This window comes from Myodes glareolus, chromosome 23 (assembly GCF_982192425.1).
Source record: "Myodes glareolus chromosome 23, mMyoGla1.1, whole genome shotgun sequence".
NCBI lineage: Eukaryota > Metazoa > Chordata > Mammalia > Rodentia > Cricetidae > Myodes > Myodes glareolus.
Window position 1 is genome coordinate 41,967,455 of NC_142048.1, and position 13,796 is coordinate 41,981,250.

Here is a 13,796-nt window from a genome sequence, read left to right on the forward strand (position 1 = left end):
ATTGTCCACTGGTATTCCATCCAGGGTCCCAATCCACCAGATGGTGCCACCCACATTCAGTGTGGGTCTTTCACTTCTATTGTTTGACCTGTCAGTCGTCTCTAGAGAAGCTCTTGCAGACAGACCCAGAGGTGTCTTTTGGTCCAGCTAACTTGACCACTGTGGTTGGGAAAAAATGGAGGGATGCTAGTGATGTATCTTGGGAACATAATGGAAAGCAGACAGCAATTCTGCAATGTGCAGAATAGGTTGTCACAACAGACAAATCTATCCCAAAGTGCCAGTGGGGCAGAGAGTGAGATACCCTGCTCTACCTGAATAAATTGTTAATTCATACCTGTGTAAAAGCAGCTGGCTCCAGGAATCTCCACCCACACTTTACTTGGCCAGGGGGTTCCTGAAGAACCTGCTGGCAATCTTGGCCTTGCCGCCCAGCTCTTCCTTAATTCTAATGATGTGATTGTACTTGGTTAGGTGCTCAGATCAGCAAAGGGTACCACTCTTGATCGATTCAGTGCAGAGCTCCACTCAGTTCAGCGATGAAAGTATTCTCAGTCCCCCAGAGTGATGAGACACCATGACTTCCCAACCGTTGAATGGGGCTAGCTTACACACCTGCAAAGGTGCAGTCAGAGCCTATCTGGTTCATTTGGGGCAGGAGGCAACTGTGGGACTTCTCACTGACAGCCTTGCCAATCAATCCTCTTTGAGTTGGTTACTATGAGATCATTCCCAACCACCCAGTTGCATGAACTAACTGTGAACTTCTTCCAGGCTTCCCAGTCATCCTGGTCAAAGGGGTCCTCAATGGACACCCGTGGACACTCCTAGATGAAGGACTTATACAGGTCAGCCAGCTGCTTGGGTGTGATGGACCTACCTGATGGAGTCATCAGAAGACTTGAAGTCCAGGTTCTACTTGCCAGACCTGAAGAACTCAGAGGCAGTCAAGTCCATGCCAGTGACAATCTGATCAGGGCAACCAGCCTTCCCAGAGCTTCCCTTCAGCAGTCCCAGAGCTTCTTTGTTCTCTAGGATGTTAGGTGCAAACCCACTCTCATCACCCACATTGATGGCATCCTTCCTGTATTTTACCTTCATGACATTCTTTAGATTGTGATAAACCTCTGCCTCAATGCCCATGACTTTCCAGAAACTGGACATCCTCACAGGGAGGACATGAACTCCTCCTTTATGCCAACTTATTGACAGCACACAAACCACCATTGATCACATTGAAAGGCGGGATCAACCGGATGACTTCAGGATTACCAGTCGAGTAATTAATGTGACAGTGAAGGGGTACCCCCTTTTCTGCAGCACCAGCTTTGCGGTCAGCCAGGGACCCACCCAGGATGGCATCTGTGCCAAATTTAGATTTATTTTCAGTGCCATCCATCTCAATCATCAGTTTCTCGAACTTCTCTTCTACAATAGTTTCTTGCTATCCAAAGCAGGTGTCATAGTTTTGATGACATGTTCAGCAGCCTTGAGACACCCATGCAGCACATCTTATCACTGTCATGGAGTTCTAGGGCTCATAGATGCCAGTGGAGGCACCACTGGACACAGCAGCGTGGGAGAGTCCGTTCGAGGTGTAGAGATTAACTTCAGCAGTGGGATTCCACAGGAGTCAAGGGTCACTCCGGTATGGATCTTGAGGATAGACATGGTGAGTTCCTCACAGTTGGATTGCCATGCAAGAAAAGGTCAGAGGTTTCTCCAGATACTGTGAAGAGTAATTAGGAGAGACATGCACATGATCCTGTTTCCGAACTCACGATGGCTTTTTTGGTTGTGAACTTGGCTATATCTGGAACTAAACCCCAAAATGGAGGGTATACCTGGGATTTTTGTTGTTGTTGTTGCTTAATTTGAAGAAGGAAGAACTACAATTAATTCAGATCTTTGAAGTAGGAAAACAAGCTCTTTGTGCGTGCTCATATTTTAGGCTTGTGGCCTCTTTTTCTGTTTTCCAGGGTAGCTGTCTTCCATCTCTCTGATCAGACTTCTATAGTCCTATCTCTTCTTGATGCCAGTGCACATGAAGAAAGAAAACTTTTAAGAATGCTTATGATGAAATTTGGCTCAGATAGATAATGCAGAACAACTGCCCCTGTCCATGGTCCTTAATCATATTTACAGTCGTCTGCCATGTTGAGTAACGTAATAATAACTTGTGATACTCAGTGTGTGAATCTCTTCCAAGGGCCATAGTTCTGCCTATCACCAAGATAAGTTAAATATATTGGATGCTATGGTATCATTTCCCACCTTCAGAACAGGAGCAGTGATTTTCCCCAGATGCAGAGAGTTTGGCAGGGGCAAGTCTCAGCTGGGTTCCTTTCCAAGACTTTCTTCTAGAGCAGTGGTTCTCAACCTTCCCAAATGCTGCGATTCTTTAATACAGTTCCTCATATGATGGCATCCCCATCCATAAAGATTATTTTCATTGTTACTTCATAACTGTAATTTTGCTATTGTTGTGAATAACAGTATAAATATCTGACAGCTGGCCCCTGTGGAGTGGGTTGACACCTCCTGGTTTAGCTAACCAGAACTGTCAAATTCAAAACTCCTTTCCAGGAGTGGACCACAACCAATGGCTGGTCAATTCAGGTCTATAAAAGCTTTATTTCCCTGTTTGAAGTTAGTGCAACTCTGCTGAGAAGTTCTAGGTCTGGAGCTGCTCATAGGAGAATCTACTAGTGTAGGCCCTGAAGATAACTTTCAATAAACTTTCTGCGGCTAGATGCACCCCAGAGTCTATTCCTGAACTATTAATACCAAGAATTATACGAGGAGGCAAAGCTACAATAAGGTCCAGTCATTGATGAAAGGCATGGATGGTTTCTGATAAGAGACTGACTTGTTTAGAGGGTCACTGGTTGGAGTTGGAGAGAGAGCAGAGCAATTAAGAGCACTTGCACTTGCTGCTCTTGCAGAGGACCTAATTTAGCTCCCAGCATCCACATCAGGTGGCTTACAATCTCTGTAACTCGAATTCCTGAGGATCCAACATTCTCTTTGGCCACTCAGGGATCTTCACATGGTGGTACACATATAGTCAGGTATATGCACGTATATATAAAAAAGTAAATATGAAAATAAAAGCACCCATAACTGGTGATAAGCCACAATCTTATACCGGTGCAAAGACTTGGTAAAAGCACTACCTGAGATATTAGGGGACTTTGAAAGGGCAGTAATTATAATGATTTTGGATTTTCTGGGGACAATTTGCATAAGAATACAAAAGTGAGTGGGGAAGTTTGGGGGTAATTTATCACCAGTTAAAGCCTTGTTTTGAACACAGGAAATTCTCTGTTGCAGATTTTGAATGAGTACCTCTATCCAGAGACTAGAAAATACTGAAGACCCTTTCCAGCATTGAATGATCAATGTAACTGAGTTGAAGAATTGGCTGAACTTTCATTCTCTTGCAAGATCAGTGCCTTCATCAGGCACAGGATGAAAACATTTGGATGGATACAATTGACACTCAAGTCTACAGATCCCTTTGAATAATTTTGAACCACGGAAGCGACCCATTTCTTCTGCTAAAGGATGACATCTGAAGTTCTTGTTTAAGGCATAAAATGGGATATGAGGCTAGCTAAGGGAGCAGTTCTTAGTGGGAAAGAACATAACACCGAATAAATGAAACTGGCAGGAACCTTTGGAGATAGTATGAATATGCCACTAGCTTGGTGTGATGCTGGGAATTTGGAGAGGGTTTTGGACATTCTGAAGGAACTAGAAGTGAGAGAGTTGCTGAGGAAACATGTAGCAAAAATTAGTAAGACACACAGAGAACTTGGCATGCTAAGTGAGCAATACTGTTCCCAAGATGAGTCCAGGAGAAACCGTGTTTATAACAGTGGGTAAGAACTCTTGAGTCCACTCCAAGGCTAGGTGTGGGAGGGGAGTGAGGGGGCTTGTATGAGGGGGTGGTTCTTGCTGTGAGGGAGGGGGCAGCGGAAGGCAGCGATGGCCTTGGTCCCATTCAGAGCAGAGCGAAGGGAGACCTAGGAGGAGGAGGAGGAGGGTGATGGGCCATGAGGCTACTCCTTGAGAGGTTCCCTGGTTTCTGGCCTGCTATAGCAGTTATATACCAGAATGACTCTTCTAAGATGTTGTATGTGGATCTAATGCCATTTACTTGGATAGTCTTAGAGAAAAGAAAATAAGCAAATAGGCCAGTCATCAGAATCTACACAGACAGAAGCCGACATAAAGTGTCATCTTGGACCTCATATGTCAGTATATGGAGGCCATGTGATAACAGGATCCTGGACCAGAGTGGTCCACAGGGAGCCTCTAGCAACCAGTTCTCCAGCCTGCATATATGATTGGACTGATCCACTCTGGAGCTGGTGGAAGTGGTCTGAGTAGTGAGAGAGGCCAAGTGGCAACCAATGAAACATACCACAATCCAATATATATATTAAATTTCAAGAGTAATATTGCAGTATTTATAGTTTTAAAAAGCCACAATAAATAAAATGACAGTTTGTGATGATTTTAAAACTGTGAAGGATACAAGGGTGAGAACCATGTTAGATGACCATTTAATTTCTCATTTTGTACCCTATGATAATGAAACATATCCTAGGGAATGACAATGGTCTGCTCAACCTCTGCTTTTGAAAGCAAATTAACAGGTCTCAGACACATGGGATACAGCCGTTGGAAAATGTATTCCATCTGTTCCTATTAAAAAATCTATAACCCCGTTCACATCCGCTGTGGATGGAAAGTGCTATGAACGCTCTCAGTCTCACTCTCTGTAATATGGTATCCCTAAGAAGCTGGTCCATGTGGATAGTTCATGGAGCATGACAATGGATTACTGTACTCACGTTATTGCATGCAGCTGAGCATGGGAATGTGAATCATTTGGCTAGACACATGAATCCCGGAAACTGAAAAATAGAACCTGCTTTATCATCCTGAAGGCTGCGTTGCATCAACGAAGGGGCTACGTTGTCCGTGGCATACCAACACAAATCCTCAAAGACGAAGGGGCAAATGACTGCATCTCTTCCTTCCCGCAACTCGGAAATTAAAATAGCAGACAGACCTTGAGAGAGTTTGGAGGAAACTCACTCCATATTACATTCCGGGTGACGTGAAAGGCTTACAGTTTTGACTAGGGTCCACAGTAGGCAGCTCCGGTCTCACAGCACTGATCTTTGAATCATATGACATTATATGCTCCATGAAAGCCAAATAAACCATCTGACCTTATGTTCTCTCAGGGGTGGAGAGGTACTGGGTAGAGTTGATGACCAGGCCGAAATGGGGAATTATAACCCAGTCTTCTAGGCTTTTAGAACAATGCCATGACTTCTGCAATGGAGAATGAATGTGTCACCTAAATCAGTGTACATATATCAAAGGACCCCAGGAGGAGCAGAACGCCTCATTGAGAGATCCTAAGGATCCTAGGTAGATAGAACTGCTCTTGGGCTCTCAATTCTGTTGGATTCAATTAAATTGCATGGACCCAGTACCACTCTCCTGTAAGAGGCCATATCTGATTTATCAGGCATTCCTCTGACCCGTCCACAAAACCAATGACCGTGGAGTGATCACAGTTTCCACTTACTGAACTTGATCTACCTACCGTTTCCTTCAGCTCTCCAACCTGCCACATGCAAACCAAAGTTTAGTCTCCAGTGTGATGCCATCTCACAAGAAGAGTGACGAGTGACTTCTAGACCATATCCATTTATCATGCCGTGTCATTATTGCATAAAATGTGTGAATCTAGAAAATAATGGGGCTAAAAGTGTGGCTCTGATGATCGTTCTCAGTGACCCATATGTACTTCCAGTTCTTGGAACTCTTTGCTCTTCATCTGTACAGCTCCTCTTTCTAAGGAAAGGAGCGCTTCACAGGGCTTCCTGCAAGAGTCCTTGTTAAGCTGCAACTCATTGATCAGTTCGAGATCTTTCCAAGAAGAGACCAGCAGATAAGAAAAGAGTCACTGCCTTGTATTGTTTAGCAGTTTCCTCTGGATTTGAAGCCTTCTGCCTTGGAAGAAAGCCCGTTAAGGCATAGGATGCTAAAAGGTGTGTGTGTGTGTGTGTGTGTGTGTGTGTGTGTGTGTGTTACAAAGCTCATCAAGATAAGGGGTGTCCAAAGAGAGGGGAAACATTCCACCCTGCAGGGAACTCATTTAGCTGACAAAGTAATACAGTAGCATCAGGACGTACCTGAAACTGGTCAGATTGACAAGGTTCCTCTTCCTTAAGTACCCATAAACAGAAAGGACTGCAGAGAGAGGTTTTCAGACATCTGCTGACCTGGTTAGAAGAGGCTCAGAGGAGCTGAGCTGCCTGGAAGAAACAAGAGTCCAGCCGAGCTGCCGGAAGAGGGTCAGACCTTCTGAGCTACCTGTAAAGGGCACTCCCTAACCTCTAACATGTGGAGTTGCCTACCAATTGTACAGTGGACTCTGGGTTTCTGGTTTTTATGGGCTCTCCACCAATTCTGGGGTGGACTTTGGTGAGTGAACTGTTTCTGAGTAATTCCTGCTTTTGTTAGTAGTCCATCATCTATATTCTTATGTAACATTCATAGGTTTACTGAATTGGACTGCGGTGAAATTCTTACTTCGGCTTAACATTGAATCCCTATTCAAGGTGACTTGATGTTTGTTCGTATCTCCCCATGAATAGCATCTCACTAAGGCCCTCCTTCTTATACAATGTGGCATAATATTGCTTGACATTCAGATTCTTGTGTGAGTTTTATACACACTTCTCATTGTCAGTAGCAAACAGGTACTTGCATTAACCACATCCTATCAAGTATACTCTGTTATCTAAACATTTATGCCTCTTAAGTCTGAAGAGGTGCCGACTGAAGGCAATGACAATCTTGAATGGTTAGAGGAGGCTGATGACTACCAATGGAAATCATGAAACGGTATATGGAAGTCGCAACTGGTTTTGGCTCCATAAATCATGCTCTTACGAATTTCCTTTGAGAAACAGATCAACCACTATCCTGGTAACTCTGCTTTAAAGACATCTTATACATTGATTATAGGTCTATGAAGTACAGTGGAGCACTAAAGTGGGTGTTGTACTGTATTGCCCAGGTCTTTCCTAAAGAACTAAGATACTGATTTTCCCAGATGCTGATGTCATTAGTAGCTGATGATTCTCAACCAACGAGCCCAACATCTTCTATGGTCATCCTCCTTGTGTAGGGCCAGTTTGTACCACTCATTGTTGATATGCGTCTGTGAAGAATAATTCCACATTTGTAGCCAGTCTTTGCTGCTGGTGCTATTTCCATCTCTGTTCAAATATATCTCCTTTACTTTCCAAAGTAAGTAAATACCAATCCAGAGGATACCCTGTGAAAAGACTGGTGCATATGCACAGTCTCTGAATCTGTTTCTTGAAGAACCCTGTTCCAAAGAATATATACATCTGATAAATATCTGCGTCTTCAGGCACATATTCCTCCATTTAAGAAAAGTGATAGAATATTCATTGAATGCTTTTGGTGGACATCACACAAAGCATTTCAACATGTTATATCTCATTAAATTCTCAAACTGTCCCTGCAGGACTCTAATTGTGATTATACTTGTTTGACAGATGAGAAAAATGAAAAGTTCATTTCCAGCATGTTATTGCTCATAAGAGGAGGTAGAGAAAGGGGAAATGTTAAAACCAGCCCTGCTTGAAAAGGATCTCACTGTTTGATAGGTAAAGCCCTCAAACCTGAGTGATATAAATCTGGCTCTAAAAATCTCAATGACTATTTTACAGCTGTAAGAAATCACTTATGATGTAATTACTCTTCAAGGATTTATGCCTGGAGCATCCTGGCTTGCCAATAACAACACATCTCGCTTATACCAGGCCTTCCAAATTATCTAATATCTGATTCTGTGTAATGCAAAACATTCGACTCCCATTTTTACTGGTTACAACTTTTTTTTTTTAAGGAACTCTGTGAAACAACATTTTAAAGTCAAGTGTACCTTAGATGGCATTTTGTTCAAAGCTCCATCGTACTTAAGCTTTTAAAGAGCAGGGACTGTGTTCCACCACCAGTGCATTGCCAGGAACTTAACTTTGTTAACTCAATATTGGATGCACCCTGATGAGGCCCACAGAAAATTGTTACTGCTCCAAGATTAGAAAGTATATTTTGTGATAATGTAAATCTGAGCCTAGTTTTCTTTTTTCTTTAAGATTTCTTTATTATTTATATTTATTATATATATGGTGTTCTGTCTGCAGACTAAAAGAGGGCACCAGATCTCATTACTGATGTTTGCGAGCCACCATGCAGTTTCTGGGAATCGAACTCAGTACCTTTGGAAGAGTAGGCAGTGCTCTTGACTGCTGAGCCATCAGTCCAGTCCTGAGCCTCATTTTTTTAATAGTTTTTCTTAAGACCTTTCCTCTGCATTTACTAATTATTATTGCACTAAGTTGTCTGTCACAAAATGTAAATGTCCTTGGGCGGCAAGGCATTAACCCTGTTCATTAGGGAAAAAAGTTTGTTTTCACCTTCAGTTGGTTGTGTTCTCTGCACCAAAGAGATGGATAGAAACTTGTGAATGAGTGCAAGAACGTCCTTCATATAGCTCCAAGACATCACTTTACTGACTGATGCTCTCTTCACCTGGCTTGCCAATAGCTTGCCAATTAACGTGTGTGATGGCAAAGCTGCCGTTCTCAAAAAAGCCAGGAGTAAAGGCGAGTATAAGCCACTCGAATCTCCTGCTGTGTGTAGTATGAGACAGCCCTCAGTCCTAGCTGGCATTCTTCATGTATTCTTACCACATCCATCCATGTCAAGAGTGTGCATGCACATGTGTGCTACTTCCTGTTAATGAGTAAGTGTAAGTCTGGAAAAGATTTAAGTCAGACCCATTTTGACTACATTGCAGGATTTTTTTTTTAAGCAGGATTTTGGTTTTGGACATCCCTTTAGACTTTTTAATTTCTTTTCCTCTTTCCTTTCTTTCTACTTTTCTTACTCCTCATACTCCTCTTTATCTTCCTCTTTCTTCAAAAGAGGGTACTAGATTATTATTTCCCAAGGAAAGACTAGCTCACAAATACGTGTTTATTTTTTAAATTTAATATATTTTTAAATTTATTTATTTATTTATTAAAAATTTCTACCTCCTCCCCACCTCCTTTTTCCCTCTCCTCCCCACCTACCCCTCCCTCTCTAGTCCTAAGAGCAGTCAGGTTTCCATGCACCATGGGAAGTCCAACGTCTTCCCCCCTCCATCCAGGTCTATAAAGGTGAACATCCAAACAAACCAGGCTCCCACAAAGTCAGTCCATGCAGTAGAATCGAAACCCAGTGCCATTGTTTTTGGCTTCTCAGTCAGCCTTCATTTCAGCCACATACAGAGTGTCCAGTTTGATCACACGCTCCATCACTCCCAGTCCAGCTGGCCTAGGTGAGCTCCCATTAGATCCATCCAGTGTCTCAGTGGGTAGACACACCTCTCATGGTCCTGACTTCCTTACTCATGTTTTCCCTCCTTCTGATCCTCATTTGGACCTTGGGAACTAAGTCCAGAGCTCCAATGTGGGTCTCTGTCACTATCTTCATCCATCACCAGATGAAGGTTCTATGGTGATATTCAAGATATTCATCAGTGTGGGTATGGAAAAAGGCCAGATCAGGCACCCTCTCCTCTGCTGCCCAAGGAACAATCTGGGGACCTCTCCTTTGACCTGGGAACCCCTCTAGAATCAAGTCTCTTGCAAACCCTAAAATGGCTCCCTTAATTAAGATAGTTACTTCCCTGTTTCCATATCCAACCTTCCTCCATTCCACCCATCCCATTCACCCAAGCTTTCCCCAATCCTCCCCTTCTCCCCTCTCTCTACCCATCTCCCCTTATATCCACTCCCCCCCCCCCCCCCCCCGCGCCGTGCACCCATGTTTTGCCTGGAAATCTTGTCTACTTCCAATATCCAGGAGGATAACTATATGATTTTCTTTAGGTTCACCTTCTTATTTAGCTTCTCTAGGATCACGAATTATAGGCTCGAAGTCCTTTAATTATGGCTAGAATCCACTTATGAGTGAGAACATACCATATTCCTCTTTTTGGGTCTGGGTTACCTCACTCAGTAAAGCGTTTTCTCTTTCCATCCATTTGCATGCAAAATTCAAGATGCATTGTTTTTTTACCGCTGAGTAAAACTCTAATGTGTATATGTTCCACACCTTCTTTAACCATTCTTCTATTGAGGGATACCTAGGTTGTTTCCAGGTTCTGGCTATTACAAATAGTGCTGCTATGAATATAGTTGAACAAATGCTTTTGTAGTATGATAGGACATCTCTAGGGTATATTCCCAAGAGTGGAATTGCTGGGTCCTGAAGTTGGTTGACTCTCAGTTTCCTGAGAAACCGCCATACTGATTTCCAAAGTGGCTGCACAAGTTTGCATTCCCACCAACAATGGTTGACTGTTTCCCTCACTCCACATCCTCTCCAGCATAGGCTATCATTGGTGTAAGATGGTATCTCAAAGTTGTTTTGATTTGCATTTCCCTGATCGCTAAGGAGGTTGAGCATGACCTTAAGTGTCTTTTGGCCATTCGAAGTTCTGCTGTTGAGAATTCTCTGTTCAGTTCAGTACCCCATTTTTTAATTGGGTTAATTAGAGTTTTAGTGTCTAGTTTCTTGAGTTCTTTGTATATTTTGGAGACCAGACCTTTGTCTGATGAGGGGTTGGTGAAGATCTTCTCCCAGTCAGAAGGTAGCCTTATTGTCTTAATGACAGTGTCCTTTGCTTTACAGAAGCTTCTTAGTTTCAGTAGGTCCCATTTATTCATTGTTTCTCTTATTGTCTGTGCTACTAGGGTTCTACCTAGGAAGTGATCTCCTGTGCCCATGTCTAGTAGACTACTTCCCACTTTCTCTTCTATCAGATTCAGTGTGGTCAGATTAATATTGATGTCTTTAATCCATCTGGACTTGATTTTTGTGCATGGTGATAGATATGGATCTACTTTCATTCTTCTACAGGTTGACATCCAGTTATGCCAGCACCATTTGTTAAAGATGCTTTCTTTCTTCCATTGTATACTTTTAGCTCCCTTATCGAAAATCAGGTGTTCATAGGTTTGCGGGTTAATATCCGGGAATTCTATTTGATTCCATAGGTCTACGTCTCTGTTTTTATGCCAATACCAAGCTGTTTTCAATACTGTAGCTCTGTAATAGAGTTTGAAGTCAGGGATGGTAATGCCTCCAGAAGTTCCTTTATTGTATAAGATTGTTTTGGCTATCCTGGGTTTTTTGTTTTTCCATATAAACTTGATTATTGTTCTCTCAAGGTCCGTGAAGAATTTTGATGGGGATTGCATTGAATCTATAGATTGCTTGCTTTTGGTAGAATTGCCATTTTTACTATGTTGATCCTCCCAGTCCAAGAGAAATACGTTTTTATATATGAGAAACGTTTGTAAGCTTTCATATAATGTGATGCCATTTATTTTTATTTCATTATTTTCCTGTTGCATTCATCTCTTATGAACATATATTAATTGTACAAAACAACGGGTTCCACTGTGACATTTTCACACAAGCATTAGAGATGCTTTAATCGCTGAAGCCCTCCCATACCCCCCTTTCCTTCCCCTTCCTGTGATCACCTCTCTTTCAAGCCTCTCCTTACCAAATTCTCCTTTCTTCTCCATCTGTTTCTGCAGCTGCAAAAACTCATCATAGTCTGAAGGTATCTTATTATGTTTCCTCCTATTTTGCACTCTTCATTTTTTTTAGCATCTATTTCTCAGAAATACAGATGCTGTTGATGTGTTAGTCAGAGTGGCCAAGAGAGAAGACAGGTAGATGACGTTTTGGTACTTACTCACGTTCCAATGGCGAAGAGAATAACTTTCTAAAGGGTGGGTGGCACATGAATGCCTGTGATGTACGATGGTGTGTTGTAGTGTGAATCTTAAGTGCCTTTCCAAGGTCTGTGTACCAAAAGCTTCTCCCCTACTTAGACTTGTTTTGAGAAGATGGGAAACTTCAGAGAGCAAGAGCTTTGTGGGAAGTTCTAGGTCATTGGGGATTGCCTTCAAAGTATTGTAGAAGCCAGCCAGAGGGCCATCGGAGGGGTGAGTTTGCTTCGGGCCCACAGCAGTGGCCTGGCGAGGAAGAGCTCGGACTTTCCCCGACTCCATAGCCTCCCAAGTCACCCTACTCTGCTGGCTCCACCCTGCTAGCTCCCCCGCCAGCCATCCCAGCTTCCATCCAGAGCGCCATTGGAGGGGTGAGTTTGCTTCGGGCCCAAGCCAGGGGCCCAGCAAGGAGGAACTCGAACTTTCCCTGACCCCACAGACTCCCAGGTCACCCTGCAGTGCTGGTTCCACCCTGCTAAGCTCTCCCGCCTACCATCCCAGCTTCCATCCAGGTAGAAATTCCTATATTTCTCCCTTCCCACTGGGACCATAAAATTTCCCCAGCTCAGCTGCCTTGAACGCTGGGCCTGCTCTGTAGGCAAATCTCGGAAAGAGGGAGTGCCTGTGCTTCAATAGCCTGCCAGAGGAAAGGTAGGCATTCTATCAGTGAATTCCCTGCCCAACAAGGGAAACTGACCCGCTACCAGAAGTTCCAATAGAGAGCACTTGAACGAAGAGATGGGCAGACGCCAAGGCAAGACCTCCTCCAACAATCTGAAAAACAACATGAAAACACCAGATCCCAACGACCCTACAACAGAAGGACTTGAACACTCTAACCCAGAAGAAGTGGAAAAAAGTGCCATTATGAAAGCAATAGAGTCCCTTAAACAGGATATGAATAACTCCCTTAAAGAATTGGATGAGAAATATAACAAAAAGTTTGAAGAAATGAGTATAGAAATAGATGAGAAATATAACAAAAAGTTTGAAGAAATAAGTAAATCCGTGAATGATACCCTGAGGAATCAAGAAAAAACAATCAAACAAGTAAAGGAAACAGTCCTAGAATTGAAAACTGAAATGGAGGCAATGAAGAAAACACAAAACGAGAACCGGCTGGATATGGAAAACCTAGGTAAGCGAACGGAAACTACAAAATCAAGCATAACCAATAGAATACAAGAGATAGAAGAACGAATCTCAGATTCTGAAGATACCATAGAGAAAATAAATGCTCTGGTCAAAGAAAACGGCAAATCCAACAAATTCTCTTCACAAAACATTCAGGAAATCTGGGACACAATAAAAAAACCAAATCTAAGAATAATAGGGATTGAAGAAGGAGAAGAACTGCAGATCAAAGGCCCAGAAAATATATTTAACAAAATTATAGAAGAAAACTTTCCCAATCTAAAGAATGATATTCCTATGAAGGTTCAAGAAGCATACAGAACGCCGAATAGGCTGGATCAAAAAAAAAAAAGTCCCCTCGCCATATAATAATCAAAACACAAAACATTCAGATTAAAGAAAGAATATTAAGAGCTGCAAAGGAAAAAGGTCAAGTGACTTATAAAGGTAAACCTATCAGGCTTACACCAGACTTCTCTATGGAAACCATGAAAGCCAGAAGATCCTGGATAGAGGTACTGCAGAAACTAAGAGACCATGGATGCAAACCCAGACTACTATACCCAGCCAAGCTATCGTTCACTATCAACGGAGAAAACAAAATATTCCAGGATAAAAATAAATTTAAACAATTCGTAGCCACAAATCCAGCCTTACAGAAAGTAATAGAAGGAAAATCGCAACCCAAGGAATCCAACATTGCCATCACTGCCTACAATAACTCAGACATCTAGCGACCCT

General features: G+C 42.6%; 1 pseudogene; it reads right to left on the minus strand.

The window, feature by feature from the left end:
• Window positions 1-378: 378 nt before the first annotated feature.
• Window positions 379-1,671, minus strand: LOC125414425 (alpha-enolase pseudogene; annotated as a pseudogene).
• Between the last annotated feature and the right edge of the window lie 12,125 nt (window positions 1,672-13,796).